General features: G+C 41.7%; 1 protein-coding gene across 4 annotated transcripts in view; it reads left to right on the top strand.

Annotated features, from left to right (window-relative positions):
* The window catches only part of SHROOM3 (shroom family member 3), a 530,439-nt gene that overhangs the window by 352,393 nt on the left and 152,377 nt on the right, over positions 1-25,669 (top strand). The window contains exon 1 of one of the 4 annotated variants that reach the window (XM_077476352.1): positions 15,707-16,042. The exons of the other annotated variants lie outside the window; for them this stretch is intronic. The gene's annotated coding sequence lies outside the window, so the exon portion shown is untranslated. Of the gene's footprint in view, positions 1-15,706; positions 16,043-25,669 lie in introns of those variants that run through there. 4 annotated transcript variants of the gene reach the window in all.

Raw genomic sequence — 25,669 nt, 5'->3', positions numbered from 1 at the left:
GATGAGGAACAAACGTCATGCTTTTTATCTCCTGCATGTGCCATACAACATTACACTAACAAGAAGCAAGCCAGAAGTAATGAAATCCATCAAGGAAGATTGATTCCCTGGTGGAGACATTGTTATGCAGTCAATTTGTTGACAGCTAATAAATAGGGCGAGAAGAGTTAGGAGTGGCTGATACATTTTTCATATTTCTTATGGGTAGTGAAGATGGACTACAGAGGTGGGCACCCAATTTGTCCATGTACGGGGTGGGGGAGGGTCAAACTGCAGTTTCAGGCACCTGGCGGATTCAGAATTTATTGTCACAATGATGCGGTGCCTGGACTGACATCCGTGACATCAGCAGAGAGCATACTTCAGCTTGCGCTCTGCTGAAAACGAGCCACAGGAGTGCAAAACAAACTGCATTCCTGTGATCCGTAGAAGAAGTCCAGCCAAACAAGCTTTGGCCAGACTTCTCCTTTAACCTTCACATATGGAAAGGCTTTTTGACAGTGAGAGCTGTGCAAAAGTGGAATAGGTTCCCACAAGAACTGGTTCTGGCCAGATCAATAGATTGTGTTAAAAAAACAGCCGGATGCATTCCTAAATGCACAAAACATAACTGAGTACTAATAAGTTGTATTCATGTGTAATAACAATCCGATTGCCTCATGGAAAATCAGGGTGGAATATTTTTCCCCTGCTGTTGCAAATTGGATCATGCTTTATTGAGGTTTTTGCCTTCTTCCTGATCAACTGTGGGTATATGATTGCGTATATGGATGCTTTCTTTGTGTGTGTGATTTTTTTTTTTTATTGGTTGAATTAGACAGACTAGTGTCCTTTTTCAAGCTGACTATGCAACTATATATATGAGGACATCAATCTTTAGTGTGTATATATGCAGGCTCTACTTAGTACTGTTCCACTTTCCCAATGCATTTCCATCAGTCTCATCAAACTGATTGAAAGCAGTGCTGTCCAGCTTGGATGGTGAATTTAGTGCCTGGCTCATATACTATACATATAACTTCAGCCAACTGAAGAAAAAGGAAAGGTTGCCTACTGTGTCCGCGAAAAGCTTCTTTACTTTATTCTACTGTAGATCAGAATGGGATACAAATTAAAGCTTTGTCACGTTTCCTTCCGTACTCAGAACTTTGTCAAAGAACACATAATGAAGAGCAACATTTCAGGTGTTTAATTCACTGCTTAATTAAACATATAATGTATACCATCTGAACATTTCTGTGTTTACAAGTGATAGCGAGGAGTGGGTGCAGAGGGTGAAAGCTGCAAGTGGCAGAATGGAGTTCTGTCACGATCCATCTGCAAAACCATATGGGAAGGCCTCATGACAAGGCCTGGCAGGCCAGGTTCGGCCTTGTGTTTTACATATGTGGTACAAAAAGTTCTGCAGAGGACCAGCCCAGTCATGTGATTCAGCTGCTACCCCTTAAAAGGGTCCATCTTCAGGGACCCAAGTTACTGTGGACTTTGTTGCCATGGACCTCATCCATCAGAGGTATGAGCCGCACAATGTTCCTTATGCACCTTGTCTTTTCGGAAACCGCTTGACAGTGTTATGTTGTAGCAGCACAGCCAGTTCTACCTCAGCCAAATGATGGGATTTGCATATGTATGAAAAGATTGATGTGAAATGTATCTGTATTATCCAAGTCCCCCAGTAAAAGGAACTTTAATTAAGTGAAGAAGCAGTTAGTGTCTTTTATTTATGGAGCACTTACATTAAGTCAGTGTAACCTTGGAGTATTTGAAGAACCTTATTCTGGGAGTAAAAGCCAGGTAAACCTCCGGCTTAAAGTGGAGTTCCACCAGCTGAATTTTTTTTTAAACTCAGCAGCTACAAATACTATAGCTGTTGCCTTTTAATATAAGGACACTTACCTGTCCAGGGAGCCCGCGATGATGGCACCCCAGCCGATCTTCAGACTGACTCCAGGGTGCTGCTGCTGCTGCCATTTCTAGTAAGGGAACCTCACTCCTGGTTCCCAACTGCACATGTGCGAGCCGCGCTGCGCATTCTGATTGGTCCCTGCTGTCTTCTGCGACCTGTGTGTCTCCCAGAAGACAGCGTGGGGAGGAGGATTTGGTGGACATTGCGTAGATCGCCACATAATGTGCAGCAATTTTCCCAGGAAGTGGTCCTGCCAGTAACATAATTCCTTTCCTAGGGCAACAATGCTTACTCACTTTACTGTGTCAATGAAGAAGTAACAGTGTACCCATAGGATAGGATTGGCCTACCAATGGAGGTGTATAAATATTATTGCAAGCCTTTAAATCTTTTAGTTTGTAAGCTTTAACGAGCAGGGCCCTCTGATTCCTCCTGTATTGAATTGTATTGTAACTGTACAGTCTGCCCTTACGTTGTAAAGCACTGCGCAAACTGTTGGCACTATATAAATCCTGTATAATAATAATAACATTGCTGGCCGTGAAAACCAAAGTCTGCTACAATCCATATTGAGAGCTAATATTCTTCTTCTTTTAAAACTGGATAAGGACCCCTTGGTTCTATAGGCCTATTCTGCTCTTCCAGAGCAACCCATAGGACCATAGGACAAGACTACAGAACACATCCTCCTATCATCTTCTCTATAAATGAGGGAAGTGTTCTGTAGTCCACAGGGATACATGGGGCAATGGTAAATGATCATATTACAGCATAACCGAAGAACATAGGAAGATATCAGGTCATGAGATGGTTAGCAGAATCAGCACATTTTTTTTGTACTTAAACAGATTTAAAAAATACTTTAATGGTATAATTAAAGCTGAGCTCTAGGCATGATTTTTATTGCATAGTTCATAATAATGTATCCAGCTTGGACCAATATAAATATGCTTATCTAATACCTGAGCGGTCACTTTGGAAACCACAAATTACTGAAGTGTTTGGTGCTACTACAGTGCTATCAGCAATATTCTGGTTCCTGTGACAGTCACCTTCTCTTCTGCATAGGAACCACAGAAGATTGAGTGCTCAGCATTGCTGCCATTCACAGAATGCCTTGTTTTTTTTTTCTAGTGAATACAGGGAGTTCTCTGTTTGGACAGAGAGGTGGGATGCTGACATTTCAATCTCCACCTCTTCTGCTCAGAGAATGCCTTGTATTTATTGCAAAAAATATTGAGTGACTTCCTATGATTACTGTGCAGAATGTAAACCACTCAGCACAGGAACTGGAAGATTGCTGCTATCCTTGTAGTGATTTGCACCTTTCACAGCGATTGCTCATGTTACTACGCAATAAAATTTGTACCTAGAGTTCAGCTTTAACAGGCCAAAAAAGGAGCAAAAATACGTCTACTGTTACATACATTAAAGATGTACAGTTACACAATACTACAAAATATCATCAGAAGCATATAAAATCTGATCATAAACCCAGGTTATTGCCCAGGCTGGAAATGAGCCTAGATCTGCACATTACACTTGGCAGGCTATATATCAATGAACCGACTTGAAGCAGGTTTTAAGTCTTATGCCGCTTCCAGTACTGTGCAGACAAATCACTATTCAATCCAGACCATAGGTAAACACTAGCCTCTTGTATATTAGAAAATTAACAATTACTTGAACTTTTGCTACCCAATATTTATGGATATGCATTTTCGTTCTTTACATTGATATATATATAATGCTCCTGCACATTACCCTATGCGTTATATACTATTTACAAATTATTTTATAGATGCTTGATGTGTTCCGCCTTTGGTCGTACATACATGCTCCTTTTTCTGACTGCACGTTATCAACGTACCAGCTTTTTTAAGGTGTGTGCTTTAAATAGAGGACTAGTTTCTCTCTATTTTAATACACATAGTCCTACTACCATACCTGCTCACACTCTAATAAATAGTCTTTTTTTCGCCTTTCTTCCTCCCTCTCTTTTTCTTAGGTCTTTTGCTTCAGCGTTCGTAGTCCTGGGTTTGTTTAGATATAGGGCGCCCTCTGTGTTTGATCCTGAGTTTGGACTTAAACCCCCCCACCCCCTCACCGACTTCCTTCAATCTGGTTGACCTCTGGCAGTGCATTTTCTTCCTGTTCTTTTTAAATGGATGCAATATTGGTGACTCTCAAGAAATATATGGTTAGAATTGATACTACATTATTCCAATATGTTTACTGCAAAGATTACTTATCTATGTTGTATGATGAATGCTTACTGCTTCTCTGTTATTTATTTAATTGTAGACAACCAATTACTGTACCACTATCCCCTGAAGAAGAGGTTTTACCGTTACAAACCTTGAAACGCGTTGGACGTTCTCTGTCCTAGTTCTGTTTACTGGACAGAGTCAAGTGGTTGTTTGTCTGTACATAGTGTTTCTTTTTGATATTTCACCTGTAAAATATATATGCATCCAATTTCGACTTTTTATCAAAGTTATATTTTCAATTTTAACTTTTCTAAAAAAAAAATACAAATATATTTTCAACACACTTTGATTGTCAAGGAGTTTCTGCCTTTTAAAGTCCCATAGAGGATATTGTTCTATTTTATGTCTAAGTTAGGGATGTGGGCAGCAGCTCCTTCTGCATAGATCTATGGCATCACCATAATACACATGAAGCAGGTTTTATATCTTATACATACAGGCATACCCCACTTTTAAGTACACAATGAGGTTTAGTTACTAAAGCTGGAAAGTGCAAATTCAGCAAATTCAGCAAATTCAGACTCACTTCTGCATAGAAACCAATGAGCTTCCAGGTTTTATTAATTGAACACGCTGGGGTTAGAAGCTCATTGGTTTCTATGCAGAAGTGAGCCTGATTTAGCACTTTCTAGCTTTAGTAAATAAACCCCATTGTGTACTTAAAAGTGGGGTATGCCTGTATAATAAATGCAATCATTAAATATTGAACAGCAACTAGTGACATTCACACCAACATTTTAAACTAACTAATTCAGTAATAATCTGGGATGTATACTCACCAAAGATACCCTAGAATATTGGTCACTAAATGGCGGATCGCGGTTCACAACCAGACTGAGTTGCAGTCCTGTCCCCAATGCAGCCGTGCCACTATCACAGTTGGGTGTCTTCTTCTGGGTCTCCTACCGCCCACTTATGTCATCCTCACAGCGGGCAGGGGCAGGAGGTGTTGTAGATCAAAACAGAGAGTGGTAGTCTTTTCATATTAACAAGCTGAGTAATCACCCGCTTGTTAACATAATAACTTGGGCAGCTCCCACCCTCCGTCCAGAGCTGCAGCTCCTCCCACCCCCTGCTCTGCTGATAAGTTGCCATTAGTGGCTGGGCAGGAGACCCAGGAGAGGACATTGATGGTTGATTAGTGTCCGTGCCCTGCCAAAGGTACTGTAGGACTGTGCAGGGGAGACACTGTAATAAGAGGCATTGTGTTGTGTAAAGGGGCACTGTGATGTGTTTTGGGGCAATGTGATGTATTATGGGGCAATGTGATGTGTTATGGGGGCACTGTGATGTGTTATGGGGGAACTGTGATGTGAGGGGCGGCACTGTGATGTAATAGGGCACTGCAATGTGAAGGGGAACTGAGGACACTGTGGGACTGCTTTAAAAGAGGGATGGTGATGTAAAGGGGGGCTGTGATGTGAAGGGGAAGTGAGGACACTGTGGGACTTCTTTAAAGAGGGGATTGTGATGTAAAGGGGAGTTCGATGTTAAAGATCAGCTGAAGAGAATGATGTACAGGGGGACCATGATGTGTTACAGCACTAACATGAGATGCAGACCCCTGTCGGAAAGAAATGTTGCTGACCGAACCTCTGTACATTTTAATTCAAGACCCCTGCCCTAGAATTTACCTCTAGGTGGAGGTTTATATCGGCAGCTATGCCTCAAGCTGAAGTTCTGGTTAGTTATTTCTGGTAGAGAATGTACTGCTTGAAAACACTGGTCAGCTAATAAAGTAGTCTTGAGACATACAGTTTGTCCAAATTTTTAACAAGGAATCCGTTCAAAGTGTCTGAGCTGTTGAAAGGATTAGGCTTCTGCAAGCCATCACGCTGACTGACACATGACAAATAATAAACAAAAGGCTGAAGGTAAGTATGCTCCAATCTTATCAGACATGGAAATTAAGTCAAAGGTCATGCTCTGCTGTGCTCTCTATTCATCCTCATTGCCTTTACTGCAAATAAAACTTGCTAGAGGTTCCGAACTTTCAGGACACTATTGGAAACAGAAAAAAGATTTAAAAAAATGGAAAAGTATATCTAAAGCTAGAACTGCTCAAATTAACATATGTATACAGTAAAAACTGGATGCTGTACCGCTGGGGAGATGCTGCAAAAAGAGGGATACATGTAGGTGTTTTCATGGCAGAAAACCTTTACAAATTGGCCCTAAATTGACCTGCTACATCTGGTGTTTGTGCTGGCCGGTTACATTGGGAAGTTGCATCTAATGGCAGGATAGTGACAAGCGGCGATGGTGGCAAGTAATGCACTACATCTGGTGGCAGGTGACACGCTGCATCTGGTGGTAGGTGACAGCGGCAGGTGGTAGGTGACAGCGGCAGGTGTCACGCTGCATCAGGTGGTAGGTGACGGTGGCAGGTGACACGCTGCATCTGGTGGTAGGTGACAGCGGCAGGTGACACTCTGCATCTGGTGGCAGGTAAAACGCTACATCTGGTGGCAAGTGACGCACTGCAGCATCTGGTGGCAGGCTATGGTAGCAGGCGACCCACTGCATCTGGTGGCAGGTGACACACTACATCTGGTTCGCAAGTGACACTCTGCATCTGATGGCAGGTGACACACTACAACTGGTGGCAAGTTACATGCTGCATTTGGTGGCAGGCTACAGTGGCAGGTCACATGCTGCATCTGGTGGTAAGTGACGGTGGCAAGTGACACGCTGCATCTGGTGGTAAATGACAGTGGTATTTGACAGTGGCAGGAGATATGCTGCATCTGGTGGCAAGTAACACACTCGGTGCTCCCACTGATTATGCATTATAGTGAGTTGCACTATTTCAATTTATATTACAATATAATAATATAAATAATGTGCTTCAATCACCCTGACACCAATCAACCATGGTGTCTGATGATTGAAGCACTAGCACCAGCCATATCCCCTACAACCCATGGCCACCCACCTACACCGGTCCTTGGCAAAAAAAAATTCCACTAAGCTGGTCCCCGGTACCAAAAAGGTTGGGGGCCGCTGATTTATAGAATTGGTACTATAGCTTCCAGCAATGAAAAGTTCTCTATGAATGCAACAGGCAGACCTTTCATTCACCTGCCTGTCCTTCATTCATAGAGTGATCTTCATTGCTGGAAGCTTTAGTACAGTTCTATGAATGGAGGAGGGGAGTGGAAGAAAAGGTGGGAATAATAGGCATACGTGCCTATGACAGGTCCAGGGGCTGTGATACCAGACAATTACCGGTGTAGGGGGTGGGGGTCAGAAGATGGAAGATTTCAACTAAGTGAGCATCAGTCACCAGAACAAGGGACACAGTGGGAGAGATTTACTAAAACTGGTGCGCGAAGATTCTAGTGCAGCTGTGCATATTAACCAATCAGCTTCTAACTTCAGCTTGTTCGATTAAGCTTTGACAGTACGTTCACATTAAATGGGGGTTTGAAATCCTGCGAGTTCAACTGAACTCTAACGATTTCAAACCCGCATTTCAGTGTGAGTTCCGGGGGAATTTGAAACATATATGTGCCGGTTCATGCACGCATGTCTATTGAAATCATCCCCAAAGTCACCAAAAGTAGTGCAGAAACTACTTTTGGATATCGTTGAGGTGCCGCAAAGTCAGCATTGCACTGACTGGGACAGTGCCATTGCCGGCAATATGTTGTGATTTGACTTGTCAAATCGTGCTAATGTGAATAGGGGCTAAAACCTGGAAGCTGATTGGTTGGTAGCTTCACCAGGTTCTGTGTCTTCCAGTTTTTGTAAATCTCCCTTTTTGTGTTCAATGTAAGCACCATCCCTTGTTCTGATTTGAAAGAAAATGAACTTAATTTAACGTAAGGCGTTAGGCTTAATATAACTTTGTTAGCTTTGTCTAAAGTTTTTTTTTTTTACCTTAATGCACTCTCTACAGTAAGGTAAAAAATGCCCAACTACTTACCCTATGCCCTCTGTTCCTAAGCACATAATTAAATTTAACATAAGGCATTAGGCTTAACGTAACCTTGTTAACGTAGTCTAAACATTTTTTTAACTTAATGCATTTTCTACAGTAAGGTAAAAATGCCCCACTACTTATTCTACCCCTTCTGTTCCTAAGCACTTACCTGGCTCTATGTCACTGCTGGGAGGAGGGAGCAGGGACATGGTTTATAGGTGCTGTGTCTCTATTGACGCACACAGCCCAGCTTGGGAGTACACACACAAGGATGCCTCCTTATCACCAGGCAAAGAAGGCACCTGGTGGAAGGAGGAGCACACAGCGCCAGCGACGGTCTGCCAAAGAAAAGGAGAGTGACCTTTCTATGCAGAGCAGATAAATATAATATATTTTTTAATGAACAAATAGCCTTTAGTATCACTTTAATACTCCCATTTATAGTACTGTTTCTGTTTTGTTTTTGAATTGCTTATACAACCATTTGCTTAATTTTGGGTTCTTTCTAGTTTTTCTCTATTGCATGTCAGGAAAACATATCACCAATGAAACTTCAAGCATTGTAGACAATAGTGTATCCTTCTTCTTTACATACACCCTCCTCCCGGCAATCTTTTGTTTGGCTAATAAATGATGTTTACCTTTAGTGGATGGGTTGTTTGTTGTTGCAGTCGTAACGTCTTTGTGTACTATTGTACGTGCACTATTCATGAAAGGATCACATCATTGTTTTTTTTAGATTAGGTAATAAAAGCCTGGTTTTCACTTCATACATGGGATGATTAATGGCAAAGTCCTTCTGTTGGGCCTAATGTACCAAGAATCTGCTGCTACAGAACGACCCTCTTTGCTACCATCCATAAGGAGTGAATTCCCCAAAGATATCAATTTGGAGGATTTCCTTTGTTTACTATCGATCCTCAAAAGGAAACACAGATTTTACGGTGACGTATTCTCATGTCAAAGTCTGTAGTTTTGTCATGGCAAAGGCTAGAATAGGCATAGTTCAGATGGACTTTATCATATAGCAGACAACAAACAGAGTAAAAACTGGAAGCACAATAAAGACTTTAGTCGTAATCAGAATAGCAAACAGAATTTGCAGGACCAAAGCTCATCAGGACCATTGTGAAGTGAGATCTTCAATGAAATCCATGATGCTACTCGTTGACCTATCACGTTGGTGATAGGTCAGTGCCAGATTAAACTCTGCGGAGACCCCTAGGCAGTCAAAACCTTGGAGCCCCCCTCGCAGGCTTCTGAGCGTTTCTTGTGCACAAGTGGGATAACGTTTAGGTAGTGTTCACGATTGATGGAGATGATCATCACTACAGTACATGACAAAGAGGTGGGTTGCACCAATTTTTTTTACAAACTGACAGCTAAAAGAAGATGAGCTTTTAAGACACAAACTGTAGTTCCTGAAGTCTATGGTTTATGTAGTTTAAGTAGTTATAGAACCAGTGAAGTGACAAGTCTCAGGTAATACACAGAGAGAAAATAAATTCTCCTCCATAAGTTGTACCCGTTTATCTGCAGTCTTCTCGTCTCTACATCTGTTCAAAGTGCAGAATTTATAAAGCTTGTCTAAGCTGTCAGAAAACATTGGACGGAGAGATAAAATTACACTCTTCAGAGCTCAGTTAGGAGGGCTATGAGAGCTGATTGGAGGGAAAGGACACCCCCCCTAAACACAACACAGAGGAACAGGGCTGAGGCTGTCAATCACTTTTTTTCTCTCGCTGTCAGGAAAACTTGTCAGAAAAGATTCATGCTGATATCAGAGGAATGAAATGGCTGACAGAAATGACACTTGTCTCTAAACTGATACAAGAAACTACTAAACTGTTTGCCAAGATTCCTTGTATTAAGGTAAAAAATGTTTAGATATCAGTATCACCCCCAACCCCCGCTCTGTCTGTTGGCTCCCACAGCTATTAATCAAAGCTAGTGACCAAGCCCACTTGGCTAGGAGCCAATGCAGCTGTTTGTGTCATTAGACGTAGACAGTGTGGCCGCGTACACACGCAGGGACTGTACGCTCAACTTTGTTCGTCAAACAGTTTCAGCGGACAGTCCGCTCAAAATTAGCATGGACGGACTTGCCCACACACGACGAACGAACAGTCCGCTGAAACCGTGCGCGATGACGTGAACGGCACGTACGACGGGACTAGAAAACGACGTCCTATACACTGCAATGCAACCTTCGGCGTGTAAATTCTTTCTGAGCATGCGCGAGACTTAGTTTGACGAACAAGCCTACACACGGGCGGACTGTCCGCTCAAACCAAGTTTCAGCGGACAGTTTTTCGGAATTTCCGAAAAACTTTGTTCGTCAGACTGTCCGCTGAAACTGTCCGCTGAAGCCCACACACGAGCGGACTGTCCGCCGAAAACACTGTTCAGCGGACAAAGTTGAGCGAACAGTCCCCGCGTGTGTACACGGCCTGTGGCTCAGATGTGAGCCCGCACGAGTGTCCCCATAGAAAGCGGCTTTCTATGGGGGCACTAGGCAGAGGAGAGAAACCAGGAGTGCCAGAGGGGGGTCCCCAGCAGAGGAGGTTCTGTGCAAAAAAAAATTTTTTAAGATAGCATTTACAATCACTTTCCTTATTTATTTACTAAGCAACCCTACAACCTGAATGAAAGTGCTATCCTTGGAATTACTCACTAAGCACAGGTGAGATCAGCTGTGTGTGAATGCATACAGGCAAGCAAGTCTAATATTCCAAGTGAATAGAAAATAAATAGCTGACTTTTGCAGGTCTGAATCTGGCCATACATGTAAAGAAATCCATAGACCCTTCAATCCACGCTAAAATGCATGGATGAACGAATCTAACTGCCACCTATTGCATTCTGCCAGCCAACGCCATCAGAATACCTGGCTCCTAATATTTCTCAATTGAAGTTTGTTCAGCCTGTTGGTGTCGGCATGGCCATCCACAGCTTGAATTTCCGCCAAGTCACAGAAATCAGCCGAAATTCGAGCCATGTATGGGCAGTTTATAAGCGCTTAGTGGGCAATGGAAAATTCTTGTGGTGATTCTGCAAAGTTGAATCCATTCCTTGCTTTTGTGGGCAAACATCCAGCTTTGCTTGGGTACTAGTAAGCTGGTAAAAAGAGGTCCAGATTCACTGGAAAAGCATGCAGCAGGCTCCCATAATAAGGTTTATTTTTTGTGTACTATCTCTACTCCCATAAGGAAGTGGCTCAGGGGGCAGAGAGTCTATGATCCTTCAGATTAAAAGCTTTCTATGGGAGGGGAGGAGCTGATGCTCTGCCGGTAAGTAAATTGGTAAGTGGACAACTTTACCAGTTCATTAAAAAAAAAGCAATCCAGATAAACTAGTACACAATTTGGCCATAGACTGAGTATAGCCTCAAATGCAAACATTCCCAATTCTTGACAATTAGTACACAATTTGGTTGGCTTGAATGCCTGTTTGGAGAAAACTAGTCCAATACACTTTCCAGTTTCTAATCACATATAATCCTGAATTGCTCATCTAAGCCAACAGTCTTTAAAACTGTGTATCCATTTACAGAGCCACATCACATTAATGATGACAGTAGAAATGTATGCCAGCTGAATAAAATAAAAAAAGACACCATTCATCCAAGTATCATTGCCTTTATTGGTGGCTTTTTACAAATGCTAGAGGCCTGGCTGTTGTGCTGATCCAAAACTTCAGCATATCTCCCAATGTTTTGAGATGGGAATGAGGGGCGCCTATTTGCAAAAGTATGTATGCATAGGACACACCCCCTGCCATGCGCTTAAAGGAAAATTATACAAAAAAGTTAGGTAAACCCACAAGAGCTTTCTTTATTTTTACCACTACTATTCCTTTATACTGGCTTTTGAAATTTACAAATGCAGCAATTTAGAAATTGGATGAAAGGTTTAGCTCTGGGAACCACTTTTTGAAAGATAAAAAGTGCATTTTATATACAATTATATAGATCAGACCAAAATGAGGGGAAATGAGGGACGTTGTTCCAAACCAGGGACAGTCCCTCGGAATCAGGGACAGTTGGGAGCTATGCTTCAGTGCTGGGTCATTTGCCTGACATACATTGTAGATCAGAAATTTAGACATCATACTGTCATACCTTTCTGCATGTATGCTTTGGATCTATTTGGACAGCACAATGTGTGCGCTAACGTGCATTTTTCCACACTGGACACCAGTCACTGCAAGAGCACAATTGCTTTCTATGTACCCCATCCACATCACAATGCTAGTGTGAGGTGCAGTGCGGTAAAATACTGCAAGTTTCCCCAGTGTTCTGGATGGCACTGCCACCGACAGCCTTACAACATGCTGTGCGGAGACCCGAATGGAGTGTACACTTTATACACTTCCAATAAAGTTAAAACGAAAACAAAAAATGTAAACAGTGTGATGCACTGCCTTGCAGCAAAACTGCACGCTACAATGGGGCATTTTAGGGCTCATGCACACAATCATATTGCGTAAAAAGCCAAATAAACATTTTTCACATTGGTGTACAGCCACCCATAGACATAAATTGAAGATGAAGCTGTATGACATTATGCGGGGGGGTATAAAGCATGCTCATGGATGTTTGCTCCAAACACATACAATCTGAGTTTGGCACGTACAGATGCTTTACCTCGGTGCATACCTGTGTACAGCCGAATCCTGATGTTTATGGGCAGCTGTACGCAGCCATGTGGGTCCTGGGAGAGTGTGTACACAGGCTCTGTATAATGTGTGGCCCCATGATGGCCCCAATCCAGTGACAATCAGACAACCAGCATTTCCAGTAAGCTAACCTGGATATCTCATCTGACACCTGAACCAGCAAAGACAAACAAACAAAACGTTTCTCTGTTTACTCCTTTGGAAGTTTTTGAAAGACACTTCTATAAACATTGCTGGTGTTCTGCATTCAGTCAACTTTCACACAGATGAATACATGTCATTAGGGTCTTAAAGTGAATCTGCACCTTTCCCTCCCTCCCTCCCCTCATTTTTGTTATAACCCCTGCTTACCTAGTTACAGGTCCTGCACAGTTAACCACTTCAGCCCCGGACCATTTGGCTGCCAAATGACCAGGCCACTTTTTGCGATTCAGCACTGCATCGCTTTAACTGACAATTGCGCGATCGTGCAATGTTGCTCCCCAACAAAATTTGCGTCCTTTTTTTCCCCACAAATAGAGCTTTCTTTTGGTGGTATTTGATCACCTCTGCAGTTTTTATTTTTTGTGCTATAAACAAAAATAGAGCGACAATTTTGAAAAAAAAGCAATATTTTTTACTTTTGCTATAATAATTATCCCCCAAAAATATATAAAAAAAACATTTTTTTTTCATCAGTTTAGGCCGATATGTATTCTTCTACATATTTTTGGTAAAAAAAATTGCAGTAAGCGTTTATTTATTGGTTTGCACAAAAGTTATAGCGTCTACAATATAGGGGATAGATTTTTTTTATTTACTAGTAATGGCAGCAATCAGTGATTTTTATCATGACTGTGACATGATGGCAGACACATCGGACAATTTTGACACATTTTTGGGACCATTGGCATTAATACAGAGATCAATGCTATAAAATTGCATTGATTACTGTAAAAATGTCACTGGCAGTGAAAGGATTAGCAGGGAAGGGGTTAAGTGTGTCCTAGGGATTCTTACTGTCTGGGGGATGGGCTAGCAGTGACAGGACACTGATCGCTGCTCCCGATGAGAGGCGTGTCCTGTCACTAGGCAGAACAGGGAGATGCTGTGTTTACACTGGCATCTTCCCGCTCTTCAGCTCCGATCGATCGAGCCCGCAGGTCCCGTGGGCACAGTCACGGAGCTCATGGCAGGCACGCATGGCGGGAAATTCAAAGTACCGTACAGGTACGTTACTTTGCCCAGCCGGGCCATTCTGCCGACGTGTATCAGTGTGAGCCGATCTTTAACTGGTTAAGAAACTCACCCGCCCAGTGGATCCAGCATTATCCTGTTGAGATCCTTTTCTCTTCTGCCCTGTTCTCAGTCCCACACTGTCATATTCTTGTGTGACTTATCAGGAAGCTGACGATTCTTTTTGGTCTGGTCGGCGGCTCTCCCGATGATACACTGCTAGGCCCGCCCTCTCCTTCTTTCTCAATGAAAAACTATGGGTGTTTTTTAATAAAAGAAAGGTAAATAAAAATGGTTTTAGAAAAAAGGGGAGGAAGGTTGGAGAGGAGGGAACTTCAAACTGAGGGGAAATGATATGCAGTTTGAAATTGAATGTTAAGAGCAAATGAAATTTGAAAGTGCTTTCAAATGACATTCGTCAAGTCTCTGAATGTACTAACAATTTTCATACGGATGTTCGTTTGAAAATCTACTAGTGTATGGCCTAATTCTCCTAATGCATGGGTATGCAAATAGCCGACCTCCAGCTGTTGCAAAACTAAAAGTCACATCATGCCTCTGCCTCTGAGTGTCATGCTTGTGGCTGTCAGAGGCTTGCTATGCCTCATGGGACTTGTAGTTCTGCAACAGCTGGAGATCCGCTAATTGCAGATGCCTGTCCTAATGTAAAAAAAGAATAGGAGACGAATGCATCTCTCCAACAGACACGTTTATGATACAGTTATTTGTTTATTGATTTTGCTACACTGTGGTAGAAATAAAGTATGTATTGATTACTTTTTCAACATTCTTTATTTAAAATTTTCAAAAAATAGTGTTTACAGTGAAACACAACAAAATAATACTGCTTATTGATCCCTTTTTTTATTATGTCTTTATGTCTTTTATTCTGTCTTTGTGTAGAAGACACCTAGGGTGAATCTGAATGGACTCTTTTCAGATTTTTTAGTTACCATGCATTAAAATATCCTGTTTTCTTACTATAAAAAAGAAATCCAATTCTGTATGCCATACATTAAAAAATAAATATAATGTTTGCTGTCTGTACAAAGTGTAAATGGACTAATGACTTATTAAATGACTGCAGAAAAATACGATTTTGTGCCTTTTAGCTGTTTTATCTTTAGAGTATTTAAACCATTATCTGAAAGGGGAAGTATATTTACTGTGTTTTCCTTTTTTAAATAAAAATTTTAAACTTTTTTTTGTAATTTAAAAATAATGTATATTATTTCTTGTTAAAAAAATAATATATATGATATGTTAGGCCATTGTTCTAATCTAAATGTATCTATAATCTTCTCTGTTTAATTTTAAATTTGAATGCTTTTGTTATTTATTTTTCCCCTAATGTTTTACCTCTAATGGTTCACTTTATAACGTTGCATGCAAACCAGAAGAGTAGATAATCCCAATTCTTTTAAAGGTCCTTAAAAAACCCTCTCACTGGATCCCAGCAATGGTTGTAGAGGAAAGTTATGCATGCCATAAGAAGCAGAAGGGGGAGGGAAGCTCCTGACTTTTGAGTGCCAGAATCCATTTTCAAACTTTACAAGGGCCTTCATCACCAATTGTGATGCAAATGAAATCCACTGAGGCTGGCAGCCAATTAGAAGCCGCGTCCTTGTGGGATTACCTGGTTTTGGTAGAGTGATGAGGAGGAGGAGGGGGGGTGTGTGAGGAGGAGAAAATCATTCACTTGTGACAAAGTTCTGTGTTTTACTAGCTTGCAGTCTCAGATGTAGGAAGGAAGAAAAGTCCTGGCCACGACTGCTCTTAAAATGCCAGTTCAGCAGTGTTGTACAATCCTGGATTGTTGGAGTAGGCTTTGGGGAGAAGGGTGCTTCTCTGGGCTTCTCATAGGCTGTGTGCACAGAAAGCTGTCTTTGGACTTTCAGTAAATAATCCTTATTCATTGCTGTGCTGGAGGTTGCCTGCCCGTGCCCTGCTTTCGCCTTGCCACTACGAGCTAAGGGAACATTTGAATGGAATCAAGGCCCCCTTGGATTTTTCACTCACTTACTCATATGAAGAATCCATGTGAAAATGGTAAGGCTTTTTTTTTTTTTCTCATTGTGATTCATTTGTTTTGCAGTAACCTTTAATATCAGAAGTAATTTCCTAAACGTCCACATGATTTGGACTAAGCCATCTGTTCAAGAACATGTTTTATGTCTGACAGAGGGATAACAGTGAGCATGCCACCCTCCACCAAGTGTTTGGAATAAACTGTACCACTATGAAATATGGGATTTTTATTTCGCTTGTGTGTTTTAATTATTCAGGTCATTCGATACTACTTTCACCTGTATTCGCTTTTTCATATTCTTTACACATTGTAAATTGCTTTTATAAAATAAAGTCAAATTCTATATTCCTGCACAAATGGTCTTATTTATTCAGTTTAAAGAGCAGTACTGATGTGCAGAATATAGCAACCAATCATATTTTTCACCTTAAAGCAGTAAGGGGGGAAAAATGGTTTCTGGTTACTGTGAATAAAACTACTTTGTAATTTTTAATTTGATGTGATTTGTAAATGTATTTATAATTAAAGCACATTGTAATCATTAGTAGGGCCCTCCTGTACCTTTTGTATTGAACTGTACTGTAATTGTGTTGTCCTCCCCCCTATACATTGTAAAGCGCTGCGTAAACTGTTAGCGCTATATAAATTGTGTATAATAATAATATAATAATTAGTACACCCAAAAGCCTGTACATGTGTGTGATCAAATGTTAGACCCAATACACACTATTAGATTTTTTGCAGATTTCTGTCTTCAGATTTACCAAAACCATGTAGTGCAAGGCCTGCCTGATTGCATACAAATTGAAACTCTTAAGGTTTGACCTCATATTATATGGTTTTGGTAAATCTGAAGACAAAAATCTGCAGAAAATCTAATAGTGTGTATGGGGTCTAAGTCTTTCACTATAGAAAGTGCTTTTCTAATATTTAGGCTAGCCATAGACACATTGCAATTCGGCAGGTTCAGCAGGGACTGGCCAAATTTCAATTTCTGGGAGAGATTTACTAAAACTGGTTCACACAGAAGCAGCTGTGTATAGTTAACTTCTATCTTCAACTTGTTCAATTAAGCATTGACAATAAAATAACTAGAACCTGATAGTTACTATGCACAGCTGCACCAGATTTTGAGTGCACCAGTTTTAGTAAATCTCGTCCACTGTGTGGCCATCACAGACAATGGAAGTTGATGGTTAGATCAACGTCTGTCAAACAGACATGCTGGAAGACTTGTCAATCAGCAGCTACAGCCACTGATCAGTGTATTCTGACAGAGGCGGGCCCTGCTGTCACTATATAGTGTTGCGGCATGGGGGATTTTTCCATATATTTATGTGGATGGAGGAACCCAATTGTTTTTTGGGTTAACCTGCTGGCTGAATGAAAAAAGGAACGGAACCATCTATGGTCAGCTTCAGGGGTCTTGCACATGATACTGATGTAGGAGCACTAGATCTTTCTGGCAGAAAGTTCCTGCCCAAAAATTGGGAGTATGGTCTGTATAATGTGCACTTAAAAATTCTTCCAGCCCACAAAATGCTAATCAAGGTGTGATATGCGCACGCAAATAAATTACTTTAAATTACTTTTGTTTTTTACTGATCTAAAGGCACACAGAACTAGTTTAAAGTTATGTATCTGTCTGTGTGTACAGACCCATTGAAAGCAATGGGTTGCATTTAGATCAGTATAAAAAAAAAAAAAAAGAAGCAAAAAAAAAACTATATGCCTAAAAACATGGCATTTGTGGCATCTGTGTGCTTAAAGCCCCATACACACTATCAGATTGTCTGCTGAGTTTTTCCTTCAGATTTACCAAAACCATGTAGTAGAAGGGCCTGCCTGATTGCATACACATTGAAACTCCTAAGGTTTGACCTCATATTATATGGTTTTGGTAAATCTGAAGGAAAAATATCAGCAGAAAATCTGATAGTGTGTATGGGGCTTTAGAAATGGCATGCCAGTAATAAATATAATCATGCTAAATAGGATAGGGTTCTTTCTGTTACTGTTCGTTAGGGTTATAATGCAGTTTTGTAATGCAGTTTTGTGTCCTGTACAAACTGTTACAACTGCCATTGAGCATGTTAGGGTCTTACCTGTCTATAGTTTGCTGTATAATATCCATGGTGTAGTAGTGTTCACAGGTGTATGTTGTGACATCTTTCGACACTTGTGTATTCCAGACCTCAGGTATTACTAAAGTTGCCATTCACGTGGAGCATTTATATGTTAAGTCTTGTAAATGGACTGCTACAGTTGTATTTAAGAAAAACTTGTTGATCTAGTGTTGTGCAGTAATGCTGTCAGAGTTGTTTTTGTGTGCAGGCACTTCATTTAGAAAAGTACAGAGTTTCTGTATAGAGTATTATTCAGCTCCTGAACATGTTGCTGCACTGAACAGATTACATTCCATTGGACATACCGAAATGTAAATGGCATTCAGTAGAAGAAATGAAATTGTCATTTTGCTCATCCATAGCTTAAGGCCTATGATCTATGAGTGGAATGCAAACAGTAATATTCAGAGACTTGAAGGTGCCTATAGACATTAGATGACAGGCTACTGATCTTGACTTTTTTTTGGGCTGCAGGGCATTGTGCATCCACACTTGATGATTCATCAATGTCTATAGCCAGCTTTAGTCTACCAATGCACATTCTTTGAAAAGCTGGCTACAAGAAAGATTATGGCATACAAAGACACATGCAAAATAGGTTTGGACTCTCGGAAAGGCCGCTGTTATGTTACCCAATGGAAGTTTCTCCCCCGTTGGCCATAATGTACCAACATTGTATTGTAATTATTATTATGCAGGATTTGTAGAGTGCCAACAGCTTGCACAAGATTTTAGGGAGACAGAACAGTAGCAATACAATTCAATACAAGAGGGTTGAGAGGGTCCTGCTCCCAAGAGCTTACAATCTAATAGACACCTAATTTCTCAGTGGCACAGGGATATGTTGCTGGTTTGAAATGCAAGGAATCGGGACCTTACAAAAAAGTGAGTGTTTTTTACTTTAATGCATTCCTTGCATTAAGGTAAAAAATATTTCAGCATCAGCGTGCACCCTTACCCCCCCCCCCCCTTCTACTTACCCAAGCCCTCATTCGATCCAGTGCGGCGCATGTCTGCAGCTCTTTTCTCCCCTAACATCTGGGTCTCGCTGGCTGTGCTGGGCCACTGGAAGCCATTGGCTCCCAGACCCAGTGCTGGCAATCAAAGACAGTAACAAGGAAGCGAGGGGCGGGGCCAAGTCCCGCTGTCTGTGTCAATGGACGCAGCAGCGGGGCTCGGGAGCGAGCATGCACGTGTGCCTCCATTGTTGGCTTCCCATGGGGGCACTGGACAGAGAACAGAAGCCAGCAGCGCAGGTGGGGGACCCGAGAAGAGGAGGTTCCTGGCTGCTCTATGCAATTGTGTTGCACAGAGAAGGTAAGTATAGACATAGACAAAAAAATAATAATATAATTGTACCTTTAAAAGCGCTTTAAGCAAGCCATATATTATACGATTTTCTTTCCTTCAAGCACAGGTTAAAGGGAAAAAAATGCTTGATTTCCCCATCAACACATTCAGTGTTGATGGAGGAATCCCTTCCGCTGCTCCATTGTATTCTGACAGTGGGAGGTTCCCCCACCATCAGAATACAGTGATCACTGCTTGCTGCTATAGCCGCCGGCAGTGATCGCACAAAAAGAAACTTAACAGGCTGGTTGTACAGGCCAAAGTTGCTGGCAGTGATCGCACAAAAAAAACCTCAACAGGCTTGTTGTACAGGCCGAAATTTGGCAAGTTCACCAGGAATTTCGATCCGTCTATGGCCGGCCTTAGCAATTCTGAGGATGACAGCTGCGGCAATTTCTTGTGTGGGACATAGTCCTTCGTGATACTGTAGTCACCTAATCAATATAGAATGTAGCTGAATAACAATCTAACATTTGAAACATGACTTCTAACTCAAGGATGCATCCAAACAAACCAGTATCCTACAAGTGTTCAAGTATAATTATAATCTGAATCAGCAGAAAGGGAAAATATAAGATAGCAAGGGGAATTTATCAGAACTGGAGCAGCCAGAATCTGAGCAGAGGTGCATGGCAATCAGTCAGCTTTTATTTTTAATTTTTAAAGCTTAGGATAGAAGCTCATTGGTTGCCTTGCACAGCTACTCCATATTCCGTGTGCTCAAATTTTGTTGATATCATATAAGTATATGGTCTTTCATTTTATATAATAAAGAGATTCTGTATTTGGCAGGTAAATAAACTATGTACCGGTAAATGCGAAAAGGAGTTTGAAAGAGAATGGTATTTTCCTACTAATTTAGAGTATGCTTTGGCACATGGTTGGTGTTGTGGGATGTGGATATACAATTAGATCTATTTTGTTACTGCCGAATCCTGTACAGGGTAGGGTTGCAACATCTGAATCAGTCACAGTATTTTATTGAACCTGGAAAAACTTTAAGGTTATACTGTGCTAGAGTTTCAAACATATATATAGCTGCAACAAAAAACTAGCAAATGTCTCTATAGTGCAGAAAATTACAATTATACAAATAAGTTGCGCTTACAACGTGAGTGATCCGTGTAACAAATGAAAAAACACAAAGGGTGCACTATTGCAATAAAACAAATACTGAGTGAACAAACAGTAAATGAAAATCTGTATGTGAAAGTCTATATAAAAAAACTCTTCATGAACGGTAATAAGAATAATATTAATAACAATTGAGTCCATGACAAGAAAAAATTAGCAGTGTGAAAAATGATAATTCCAAAGGCATAGTAAAATCCAAAATCCTTCCACCTTCACCAAAGGAGGGAAAAGGGAGGAGACAAGAAGAAGGGAAGGGAGATCCTCGAATCAAAAAACAAACCCCGCTCAGTGTGTGGGGACCCTTACCTGAACTGGTGGACCCCTAAACAGCATGGTCTTATACACCAGCAGATTTAGCCCTCTGTGGGGTCTAACAAACCTTCATCTTCCTGGAGCACTCCAGACACGACACAGCAAGGCATTCTCCTCGGTATCCTGATTGGAAATGGAGAGTCTGGTCTGTGGAGCGCACTGACAAAAGTCAGTCAGGGGCTCCAGACCCCGCAGCTTGGACGCGGTATGGGATATTGTACATGCACCAAGTCATGACTAGCTCTGGGCTTAAATCCTTTCAAATGCTAAAGGAAGAATTCGCACTCCCTAACCATCTCTTCTTCCGATATTTACAGCTCCGACATGCGCTACAGACTCAGTTTCCCGGCTCCAACCCCCCCCTGACAGTCCCTCCTATAGTAGATATAGTCACAGGGGCTGAGCCAACCAGGTTGATCTCTGCCCTCTACTCCGCCATCCGTCTCCCAGGTTCCGGGGCATTGGCTTACGCCGCCAAGGCCAGATGGGAGGTGGATGTTGGATTAATTGAGGACGAGGAGTGGGATGATGTATTGGGGGATGTGAAGAGAGTATCCCCCAGACTTTCGGACCGCCTCACACAGCTGTACATTGTTCATAGGACATATCTGACCCCCCAAAAGATAGCACGGTTCAAACCCACGTATAATCCGGGATGCCGATTATGCGACCACACCCCAGGCTCCTTCTATCACCTCATACGGTCCTGCCCGGTTATACAAACATACTGGATACAGGTAATTCGCTTTCTCCATGACCAGATGGGCTCTCCTGTTAGCCTCGACCCGAAGCTGTGCTTACTTGGTCTCTTGCCAGAATTTGAAGCTGACAAGTCCCTTCGTACCTTTTTACATGAAACACTGTTCCTGGCGAGAAAAGTGCTTGCTCGCGGCTGGATGCAGGCCCTCCCCCCCACGGTCCAATGTTGGAAGAAAGAGGTTAACGATACCCTCCCGTATAAGAAATTAATATATATGCATAGAGGATGTCCACTTAAATTCGAGCAGATATGGGGCAGATGGTTGGGGGATGGGGAGACATGTACTTGATATGCTGTTGTATTGATCCTTTGCCCCCCTCCCCCCTCTGTTTTTCCCTTTCTGTGCTTCCTCCACCCCATGGGTCTGCTTTTATTGTGTCCCCCTCCCTTTCCTCCTTTTTTTTTCTTTCTCTCTCCGCCTCCTGCCCCTTCCCCGGTTGACACGGATTGGTCTTACAATGATGCTACCCATGATGGGTATCTAAACCCTATGCGGCGCAACTATCCCAAAGCACTCATGTATGCAACACTGCCTTGGCCAGGTTGGCCCTTATTACCTGATGTACCTTATGTATGCTTACTATGTATGTTATATTCTCTGTTTCCTTCTTTTTGGTTTTTTTTTCTTTGTTTTTTTCAATAAAGTTTGTTTTTCAATTAAAAAAAAAAAGTCAGTCAGGGGCATGTGCCACAGGAAGTCGTCATGTATGACAAAACATGTAGGGCGGTGCTATGTGCTGACATCATTGCGCCCCACGTGGCCCAGATGTATGAGTGTTGCTGTGTTTTTTTAAGCTTGCTGGCTGTTTTTATGTCTTATGCGGCTGTGTTCGCTCTTTTTTAGCAATAAAGGCTATTGATTTTTAAACAATATTACACTATTGGAGTGTGTTCTGTCCCTTTGCACTGGTGACGTTTGTCATAGTGCGCTTCATAGACCAGACTCTCCATTTCTAATCAGGATACCGTGGAGGATCCCTTGCTGCATCTGGAGTGCTCCTGGAAGATGGAGGCTTGTTAGACCACACAGAGGGCTAAATCTGCTGGCGTATAAGACCTTGCTCTTTAGGGGGTCCACCAGTTTGGGTAAGGGTCCCCACACACCGAGTGAGGTTTGTTTTTTGATTCGAGGATCTCCCTTCCCCTCTTCTTGTCTCCTCCCTTTTCCCTCCTTTGGTGAAGGTGGAAGGATTTTGGATTTTGCTACGCCTTTGGAATTATCATTTTTCATACTGTAAATTTTTTCTTGTCATGGACTCAATTGTTATTAATATTATTTTTATTACTGTTGATGAAGAGTTTTTCATATAGACTTTTAGGCCGGGTTCACACCGCTGCGATGCGGGAACGCCGCGAATCCGCGGCGTTTTCCCGCATCGCACACCTCCCGCCGGCAGTTCACACTGCCCTATGCGGACGGCTGGGAGTGTCAATGTTATGTTAATGACACCCCCAGATCCGTCCGCATATCGCAGTGCGATCTGCCGACTCGCACAGGAATCGGATCGCATGGTGTGAACCACCATGCGATCCGATTCTGTTGCGGACCAAAAAAAGGGTCCTGTGCGAGTTTGCTGCGGGAGCGATGCGAATTCAGCCATACTATCTGTATGGCTGAACTCGCATCGCTACGGAGATCGGATGTGATTTGCGGTGCGAATCACATCCCGATCTCCCCCCGCAGCAGTGTGAACCCAGCCTTACATACAGATTTTAATTTACTGTTTGTTCACTCAGAATTTGTTTTATTGCAATAGTGCACCCGTTTGTTACCATTTGTTACACAAGATCACTCACCTTATAAGCGCAACTTATTTGGATACAATTTTATTGAACCTGACTTTCAAATGACAGAAACTTTCCAGCATCCTGGTAAATGTTATCATACCAGAGATTCCAGTGCCTCGAAGTTGTAGTATTATGGTATATAAAACATTTTGAAAACATAAAACACTAGTGACTGTTGAGTTTGTGAGTATCGACATTTGTTGATGGGCGGCTGTCTTGGGCACTGTGATATCATGTGAGGTGGGGGGGCGCCATAAGGAGATTTAAGAGGAGGGGATTTGTGTTGGAAGGACAAATTTGGGGGCGACAGGGGGTAAGTATTGTTTGAGGAAGGAAATTTGGAGAGGGGGGGTGCTAAGAGGGGTGATCTAAGGTGTTTGTGTTGGGAAGGGGATGAGAGAAGTAACTTTGTGCTGGGAGGGGGGATTTGAAGTAGAGGGAGAAGATGTATACCAGGAGGGGACATTTTAGGGGAAGAGGTTTTGTGATAGGAGGGGGTGAATTTTTTTTTGGGGGGGGGGCATTTGAGCTGGGGGATTTGGGGCATGGGGGGAATTCAGCAAGGGGGCTGATTTGTACTTGAAGGAAGGTGGGTTTATGCTTAGGGCTTATTTAAGCATGCAGATTAGTGCTCAGTTTTTTTGTGGGGAGAATTTTGCTGACATATAATGCTCATACATCTTGGGGATGCAGTTTGGCATATTTGCCCTGGGCTGTAGATGACCTTGTCCCAGCACTTGCTAGATCTATAAACTTTTGGTGGTGTTAAGCCTCTCCTGATTTCTCTGGCACGTTAGTAGACTATTTATAATAAAGCTCTATAAGAGCACAAGGACCAGTGTGTGGGTTCTATAATCTTTTTGATTTATAGTAACGCTGTAAGGCTAGGTACTTGTAAAGATGTTAATGATCAGGAATTAACTGTCTACCAACAAATATAGCAGAGATTTAAAAAAGCACAGTGTAGGGGCATGTGAGTCCAACTGCCCTAAATCAAATATGCTTATTTTATTCCTTCTTATTGTGCTGACGGAAGAATGATACATTTATAAGCTGGAAAAAACTGAAGACTCACAAGCTGTTATATTGGGTGAGGCCTTTGTATGCACTGTGGGTGTTAATAATAAAATGTATTGGCCCAGTTCACCCTTTGCATCAGTGTATCTACACCCCTGCCTGGAATGACTTTGCAAATAGTTGTCAAGCTCAACAGTACATTGTACATAATGATCTATCCGTCCTAAAAATAAACCTGTCACAAATTTGAGCAAGTCAAACTGGGTGTCTAATAAAAATCTTCAGTAAAAAAACATATATGTCACTATTAGATGGAAAGATTTAGGCAGCTAAAGTTATGTTTACAACCTGTCAGAAAGACTTCTCTCCATTCCCCTTCCTGATTCCTTATTGGGTCTTGAAGTCATGCATCACATTAAAAGTCCAATAGGCAGTCAAAAGGCAGAAAAAAAGCAAAACCAAGCTCAACTTTGAGAGCCCATTTGGGAGTTAAGGCGTGCTGTATTAGGAAGCCTATGAAAATGGGAGGGTCTGATAAAGGGGCTATTGCGCCATGCTTCCAAATTCTCCTCTCTTGGAGAGCTGTCACTAGAACAAGTGTCCTTATTGGAAAATTTCCTTATATTCATGTTGTCAACTCAAAAAAATGTATTTGATCCAAATCCCAAAGATAATGGTCATCAGGACACATAGAAAGCGTGAAACTCCCTTGTGGGAACATCATCATTAACCACTTGCTTACTGGGCACTTAAACACCCTTCCTGACCAGACCAATTTTCAGCTTTTGGTGCTCTCACACTTTGAATGACAATTACTCAGTCATGCAACACTGTACCCAAATGAATTTTGTGTCCTTTTTTTTCAAAAAATAGAGCTTCCTTTTGGTGGTATTTGATCACCTCTGGGGTTTTTATTTTTTGTGCTATAAATGAAAAAAGACCGAAAATTTTGAAAAAAAAACGCATATTTCTTTGTTTCTGTGATAAAATTTTGCAAATTATAATTTTTTTTTCATAAATTTTGGCCACAATTTATACTGCTACATGTCTTTGGTAAAAATAACCCAAATTAGTCGATATTATTTGGTCTTTGTGAAAGTTAGAGAGTCTACAAGCTGTTGTGCGAATCATAAAAAATTGATCACACCTGATGTACTGGT

This window comes from Lithobates pipiens, unplaced genomic scaffold (genome assembly GCF_037356315.1).
Source record: "Lithobates pipiens isolate NorthernLeopardFrog02 unplaced genomic scaffold, aLitPip1_a1.2 Scaffold_13, whole genome shotgun sequence".
Classification (NCBI taxonomy): Eukaryota; Metazoa; Chordata; class Amphibia; order Anura; family Ranidae; genus Lithobates; species Lithobates pipiens.
Note: the sequence above shows the minus strand (reverse complement) of the source record. Positions and strands in the feature narration are given on the sequence as shown.